The sequence below is a fragment of the Diospyros lotus genome, chromosome 9, assembly GCF_014633365.1.
Source record: "Diospyros lotus cultivar Yz01 chromosome 9, ASM1463336v1, whole genome shotgun sequence".
In the NCBI taxonomy this organism is placed as follows: domain Eukaryota; kingdom Viridiplantae; phylum Streptophyta; class Magnoliopsida; order Ericales; family Ebenaceae; genus Diospyros; species Diospyros lotus.
In genome coordinates this window covers 16,554,257-16,561,682 of record NC_068346.1, presented here as the reverse complement: position 1 = coordinate 16,561,682, position 7,426 = coordinate 16,554,257, and positions in this window count along the sequence as shown.

Here is a 7,426-nt window from a genome sequence, read left to right as displayed (position 1 = left end):
AGGCGATGGCCTCTCTAACAGCTGGCCGCGCGCTGCCACGTGGCACCCCCTTCTCATTTTGGCCGCATTTAAAGCCCGATTTCGGGCGTATTTTGTGCAATCGAACAGTAAACAAAATTTCAGAAAATTTCAGTGAGCTCACGACGTGAAATTGAGAGATTTTGGGCTTCAAATCAGGATTAAATCAAGGTTAATCATCGATTTAATTATCCAAGTATGTAGACAAACTAGTAATTAATATTCTCTGCGGTTGAAATTTTGTTTAGGGTCCAATTTTATTAATTTTGGCAATAATTGGGATATTGCAATTTGTATAACTTTGACCGCGTTTGGTCAAATCGAGCCTAAGGCTACCTTCGAAAAGGCAAGTTCTTTATACCCTCATTGTCGATTCTTTCGATGTCAATTTATTAGACCTCCCTTCGTTAGTTTCGGTTGTTAATAAATTATGGAATTTTAAACGGTTTGTTTTAAAATTTAATTTATTAAATTGGTTTCGAGAGTTTTATTCGTTGGTTGCCTACAAGGGTTTGTACCACCCCCAAGCCTATGGGAATTATGTCGTACTCACCCGAGGCTATGTTCTTAGCTGTCGGGTATTATTATTGGATTTTTGGTTGTTTATTGACTAGAGCGGTTGTGCAATGGGGGCAAGGATTAGCTGTTCGGTGACGGTGTGACTGTCATACAGTCTATCTTAGGCTGTAAGATGGTCTCTCCTAGTCACGGACCACTGACCGGTGTCAGGCACTACTGACTAGCTTTACCGTTATGTGATTATAGCATGTCTGGTTATGTTTTATTCTTGTTGTATAGTTTGGTATGCACATGGGTACGGGCTACATGTTGGGATTATCATGATTTGGTTATACTTGATCACGGACATTCTAACTTGGTCAGGTTGCATCCAGCACGGGCATATACATCGTGTGTGATTTACTATATGGGCGGAGCGTGGCCTGATGCCTGGATGTATGGGCGCCTTGTATCACGTTGATGCTCATTACGCCATTGCATTTTATATGCATTGCATGGTTACTGGTAGTATTTAGTTCTCGGACAGGAGTACCGTTTCGAGTAAGCCTATGGCTCGGGTGTCGGGAGTACCTACATGGACGGGTGATGGGAGTACCAACCCGGGACAGTGCGCACAGGTAGACATGGCCAAAATTGAACCGGACCGGCAGTTCGAACCGGAACCGGACCCGGAACCGGCCGAACCGGAACCGGACTGAACCGGCGAAATTCGGTCCGGTTCCGGGGAACCGGAACCGTCGGTTTCGCGGAACCGGAACAACCCCCCTCCCCCCATGCAGCACCCCTCCCCCCCTCCACCACCCCCCCTCCCTCCCTCCCCCCCGTGCAGCACCCCTCCCCCCCTCCACCACCCCCCCTCCCTCCCTCCCCCCGTGCAGCACCCCTCCCCCCCCCAACGGTCCAATTCCAATTTTATTAATTTTTTTTTTTAATTTTATAATTCCTATCTATATATACCCCTCCCTCCCCCACTCATTTTTCACACTGTCTCTCTCTCTCTCTCTCTCTCTCTCAAGTCTCAAGCTATTATTCTCTCAATTTTGTCTCTCATTTAATATTTCAATTTCAATTTCTTCAATCTTCTCATTTTGTTATTTATCAATTTATTCAATTATATTGTTAATTATTTATTACTTGTTACTATATTATTTTATCATTATTATATTTTTTTATTATCATATTTTTTTCAAAAAAATGGCAAGTGAAGGTAGAAATTTTGAAAATGTTGAAAATGTTGAGTTTGAAACTCAAAATTTTCAAACACAAGAGAGTGAAACTCAACAAAAGGGAGGTGGAAAAATTTCTACTTCTGATATTTTTAATATTCATTTCAAGAAAACACCAAAAGGAGATGGTAAATTTGATGTATCTTGTAATTATTGTAATCAGGTATACAAATTCAAGCAAGGAGGTGGATATGGTACTTTCGCCCGACATTTGCAAACAAAGCACCCGCTCAAGGTTGGATTGAGCCGCGATCAAACACAAATATCCGGGTTTGCTACCTCTTCAAACTCTCATCAATTATTTCATTATAATGAAGCTAATTGTAAGTCTGGTTTAGCTGAAATGGTAGCAATTGATCATTTATCTTTTAGTTTTGGTGAAAAATTAAGTTTTACTCGATTTTGTCAAAACTTTGTTAATCCTAGTTTTAAATCAATTCCTAGAAATACTTTGAAAAGGAATTTGTTAAAATTGTTTAAAAACTCAAAAATTGAATTGATAACATATTTTCAAAACAATAATATTAATGTTTCTATTTGTAGTGATATTTGGAGTGATCATTGGCAAACTCATTCATATATGGGTATTACTTGTCATTGGGTTGATGAAAATTATGTTTTACAAAAAAGAATTCTTGCGTATCGATGTTTTGATGAAAGTCATAATGCTGAAAATATTTGTAGATTAATTCAACAAATTTTACAAGAATATAGATTAGTTAATAGAATTTTTTCAATTTCTTTTGATAATGCATCGGCTAATACTGCTTCTATTAATGAATTGAAAAGAATTTGCCAACCAAATTTTGGTGGAAGATTTTTTCATGTTAGATGTGCATGCCATGTTTTAAATTTATGTGTTCAAGATGGTATTAAGTCACTTAATTCTTATTTAGATCCAATTAGAAATGTTATTTCTTATATTTGGGTACACCCTCGAACTGCAAAAGCATGGGCACATTTTTGCACCTCCAATGGTCAAACCCCAAAATGTTTTTCAAAAGATGTCCCTACTCGTTGGAACTCAACTTTTAAATTACTTAATCAATCTTTTGAATATAAAGATTTATTGTGTTCTTTTGCAGCAAATTATATTCCACAATATCCTATTTTTCCAACTATGTGGAATGTTTGTAGTTCAATTTTGAATATTTTACGAATTTTTAATGATGCTACTCATACACTTAGTAGTGTTTATAAACCAACTTCACATCAATTTTTAATAGAAGCAATGAATGTGGCCGGTGTATTAATGGAAGGAATTAATGTTGAAGAAATTTGTCATGTTGTTTTAGAAATGAGAGAAAAATGGTTACGTTATTATCAATTTATTCCTGAAATTTTTCTTGTTACTATGGTATTTGATCCTAGGTGTAAATTTGATGGTTTAATTGAGTGTTTGTCTAACTATTATTCGTTGTTAGGATTAGAAAATAATGAAGAAATTGATGTGAATATTATAATTTCTAAGGTTAGAACTTTATGCAATCAATTATATGAAGCATATGTTATTGCTCCTAGTAGTGAAGAATCATTTCCATCCATGACTTCGCATTCCTCTTCCTCCCAACCAATGAAATGGGGTCATAAATTTTTAGATCAAAGGAGGAAAAAACCTAGATCGAGCTCACATTCGGAGCTCGAAACTTATCTAACCACAGTTTTTGAGTTTGGTGATGATACAGGTTTAAATTTTGAAATTTTGGAGTGGTGGAAAAGGCACAAGGAGACATTTCCAACTCTTGCAATTATTGCAAGTCAACTTCTTGCAGTTCCAGCTTCAACTGTAGCCGTTGAACAAACATTCAGTAGTGGAGGCAACATTTTGGACGAAAGAAGATCAAGATTGGCTCCAGAATCATTGGAAGCTCAAGTTTGCCTCAATGATTGGGAAAGAGCTAACATGCGACGTCAAGAAGAACTTATCCATTCATCATCATCTGACGAATGGGTTAATGATGGTTTAACAAGGGCGACTTCCGACTCCAATGAAGACGCGTAGGATCCAAGTCCATATTTTATTTTTTTTCACATTTGTAAAAATTAATTACTTGTATTACATTTTTGTTGTAATTATTTTTTAATGAAATTAAGTCTAATTCTATTTTTTATTTTTTATTTTTCACATTTGTAAAAATTAATTACTTGTATTACATACTTGTTTAGTTGTTTTAATTATTTTTAATGAAATTATTACTTATATTTCTTCAATTTTTAGTAGTGTTTTTTTATTAAAAATATGGTTGAGAATATTTATATTTACAATTACATTTAACAATTAAAAATCGAAACCAAACCGAACCGAACAACGGAACAAGGACCAAAATTGAATACAACAATATTTAAAAAAAAAGAAAAAAATTCGGTTTGAACCGGAACCGGAACCGTTGACCGAACCGGCTCAAACCGTTGATCGAACCGGTCCAAACCGTTGACCGAACCGGCACGAACCGGAACCAGAACCGAACCGTCCCAAACCGCCCTTGGGCGGTTCGGTTCAGGTTCAAAGATTTCTTGAACCGGAACCGGAACCGGCGGTTCATGAACCGTGGCCATGTTTACGCACAGGTTTGTTGGAGATCTATGTTACCTTTCAGGGCAGTGGCAGGTTGGTATGGGACTTGGGTGCCAGGTATCTTATGTGGGCCCCAAGGACCGATACGTGTTTTTTTATCATGCGGCACTGTTGCATTGTTGCGTCACATGGCTTGTGTGTACATGTGGGTTTATATTTGGGGTGATCTCCTCTTCTGTTTCATTTTCAGCATTCTTTTTCATATAAACTTGCTGAGTTTTGCGACTCACCTTGCTTTCCATCATTCTAGGTAAGGGTAAAGCAAAAGTCGAGGGCGAGGACTGCGCCACCTAGCAGTCAGCCGTGTCAGTAGGGTGTACAGTTAGCTGCCCCTGTCTTCTCTGATGTTTTGTTAGGAGTTCTAACTTTCATTTTTGACTGTGCCTGGTTGTTCCTTGTATCTTTTATTTGTTAGCACAGGTATCTGTATATTTTTATATACTCCTTGACCGCTGTTCCAGCGGGGTACTTGTGGGCGTGCATGTATATTGTTTTGCTTCCGCTGTTATATTTTTCGTATGTATGCATAACAGGGTATTTTTGTCTTATGTCTATTTCTCTTCCCTCTACGTAAGCGCTTTCGTTCGGATAGACCGGATGGTTGGGATATTCGAGCGAGGGTGCTTACATGCATCGTGATTATAACCCGCATTTAATATAGTAAAAGTTTTTAAATTTTTAAAATTCATAATTTCTAATAATGTTCTTAGAAATCTTTGATTCTCAGGATTTATATAATTTTATGTTTGGTTAGTTTTAAATATTTTTAGAAATGTTGGGTATTATTGAAAATCTATGTTATTTTTTCAAAATTATCCTTATTTGATTTTTTATTTAAAAATAATAGATTTCTTCTAGTATATAAAATATTAGGATATAGCGTTATAAGAGGATAAAGGGTATGACGAAAATAATTTTGAAAGGGCTATGGGGTTATAAGAGAGGAAGGGGTATATTTTTAGTCTTTTTATTTATTAAAAACTTTTCCTAGTCTATGAAAATTCAAGATTCTCAACTCCCTTTGAAATTTTTTTTATAAGAAAGTTGATTAAAAATAAATCATAAAAATGCTATTTTTTTAGAATTCTTTTTAAAAAAGTTATATAAAACATGAGAATGTAAATTGTCGATCTAATGTTCTAAAAATTTCTCATGCATCATAGCCCGTAAGAATTTCTTTGGTTGAAGAATATCTAATTTGAATGATAATTATTATTTGTGTAGACGAGTTTATCACCCTACTCTGTCACAGTGCATATAATGAGTTTTTATTATGCTCATAGTGTCTGAATAAGTCTATTATGACAAGTGAGTTTATATTTGAAGATATTAATTTTTTTTATTCAAAACATAATAAATAAATATTTCTATAGTATGTTCTTGATAGTTTACTTCCGGGTTCAATGAATGGTGATTTCTTTGTCAATGGATGAATATAAATTCATGCATCGAGTTAAAAATGAAACTCATAATAGTCATATGCCTAAAAATAGCCATTCCATGAATTTTGTTGGTAACTCCTTTTTTGGGTAGATAAGAGATTTTTTTTAAAATAAACCAATCAATAAATTAAATTCATAAATTTGTGGGACCTTAGTTTTAAAAACCTTTTATTATTTTTTTTTTTAATTTTAGGGTGTGACATATGGATAGATAAATGTTATAAATGGTGCATCATATACTAATTAATTGCATTTATATATTCCACCTCAATTCATCCAAAATCCTAATCAATCATCATCTATAAAGTGCATTTAATTTGCAGATCCATTTTAAGATTATGAGATATATATATATATAATTGTTAATGTGTAAGTTAGTAATTAATTATTTAAAAAAGAAAATAATTAAGAATGATCAATGAAAGAGATAGTGGATTGTATGGTATGTTTGGATTGGATATGTGGGAGGATGGGAATGGGATCTAATTTTGACGGATTCATTTGTCCTTGATTTTGGGAAATATCTTCTCTAATAGTCCTAACTGATCACCCATGTTGTTAATCTTATCCATTATTATATATAATTAATAATAATAAACTAAAAAGTGATCATGTCCATATATAAATAACTATACTATACTATACTAGTGAATTATCAGAATGGGCTTCATCTTAATTTTCCAATAATTAAAAGAACAAAATGGTAATTAACTACGACCACATCCACATCCACATTCAATTAATGGTTTAAAGCATATTATTTACTTTTATATATATGATTATGATTGAAGTTGGCAGTGTGGAGTTTGATATTATAAAGTTTTGGTTGATTGTGCACTGATTAATATTATTTGTATTTTTTAAACTATACAATGTAGTTAAAATAATAAAAATATTCCTCACCTAAAACGGTAAGCACAAGAGATATTTTAATTATTTGTGTTATGTAGCTCAAGATATGACCCTTGATGTATAAATAACATGATTCTATTACTAAATATGGAGAGATATAATATATAAACTTATTATGTTGCCCACACCAGATAATAATACATTGTTAGATGTCGGAAACGGGAAAGGTTTCTGATAGGAAACGGAAACGTGAAAATGGACGTTTTTCTAAAAAAATAAACAAAAATAGGGTCCAAAACAGGAATAAGAAATATTTAAGAAACGTTTCGAAAACGGAAAAATAGCACCTATGAGGTGTTTTCGTGTAACATAGACAAGGTGTGGCTCTCAACACCCCCTCCCTCCCTCTCTCCTATGAGGCCCACGCTCCTCTCTCAATTTGCTATGTTATTTGACGTAAATAATATAATATTTTTGATATAATATAATATAAAGTGGGCAACGTAATATTTTTGATATAATATAATGTAAAGTTAGTTTAAGGGTAAATAAAATATTTTAATTCCTAAAATAGAATTGAATTGAATTGAAGCGGTTAACCTAAGAAGAGGGAGACAAAATCAAAATAAAAGGAAAGGATGCATACATTGAACACTACACTAACTAAAAAAATCATATACAGTATGGAAAATTATATTTTTTTACTTCCATGAATAGAATCTAACTAACTGATAAATCACGAAAATAATGCCCCCCCCCCCCCCCCCCCCCCCAATCCCTCTCCCTCTGCCTCT